Source organism: Suncus etruscus, chromosome 9, assembly GCF_024139225.1.
Source record: "Suncus etruscus isolate mSunEtr1 chromosome 9, mSunEtr1.pri.cur, whole genome shotgun sequence".
In the NCBI taxonomy this organism is placed as follows: Eukaryota; Metazoa; Chordata; class Mammalia; order Eulipotyphla; family Soricidae; genus Suncus; species Suncus etruscus.
Window position 1 is genome coordinate 84,005,099 of NC_064856.1, and position 846 is coordinate 84,005,944.

General features: G+C 49.2%; 1 pseudogene; it reads left to right on the forward strand.

Annotated features, from left to right (window-relative positions):
* The first annotated feature begins 220 nt into the window (after nt 1-220).
* Nucleotides 221-321, forward strand: LOC126019833 (uncharacterized; annotated as a pseudogene).
* The last annotated feature ends 525 nt before the right edge of the window (nt 322-846 follow it).

Genomic DNA, 846 nt, shown 5'->3' on the forward strand with positions numbered 1-846 from the left:
TCTTTTACATGCTTCAGGCCACTGAATCCTTTTCTCAGAACAGAGTCTGTCTTCTCGTAGAGAAACTTAAATGGGTTTGATAAACTCGAAGCCCTGCAACTTCACAAGAACCTGCAGGCCACACTCCAGGATTATGGAGAGAAGACACTTATGTAAGAGAGATAAAGATGAAGCACTCTCTTTGGCCCTGGGTACAGAACATGAATTCTTAAAATGTTTAGTGCTCGCTTCGGCAGCACATATATTGGAACGATACAGAGAAGATTAGCATGGCCCCTGCGCAAGGATGACACACAAATTCATGAAGCATTTCATATTTAAAAAAAAAAAGATGACAAGCAGATGAAACACAACGACATCCATTTATTTCTTATAATGTTCTGTGTGAGGGCACTAGCCCCCGTGCAGTTTCACAATGGACAGGTTCAATAAGGAAACTTCCCTGATAAGTCCTAATGCCAGAACCTATTGTGAACCATGTCCCGCACCCCTTCCTAGGCCTGGTTAAAGCAGCCTTTGGCATGGTGGAGGGCTGCCAAACACCATGCTGGCAGGACCTCCCGGCTAGGCTCCCAGGAAGAAAAGAGATCCTTCCTGAGCCAGAAGGCCAGAAGGTCAGAGCCCCCACCCCCAGACCCTCCCTTTGGAGCCGAGAGGGAAATGGGGAAAGCCTAGGAAAACCAATAAACTCCTCCAAGGGACCCACCTCATTGGCTTACCCAGCCATGTGGCCAGGCAAAGCCCTGGAGTACCGGAGGAAGAAGGTAGGGGGGTGCTGGGGTGATCCATGTCCTGCACCTCTTCTTAGGCCTGGTTAAAGCAGCCTTTGGCATGGCAGAGGGCTGC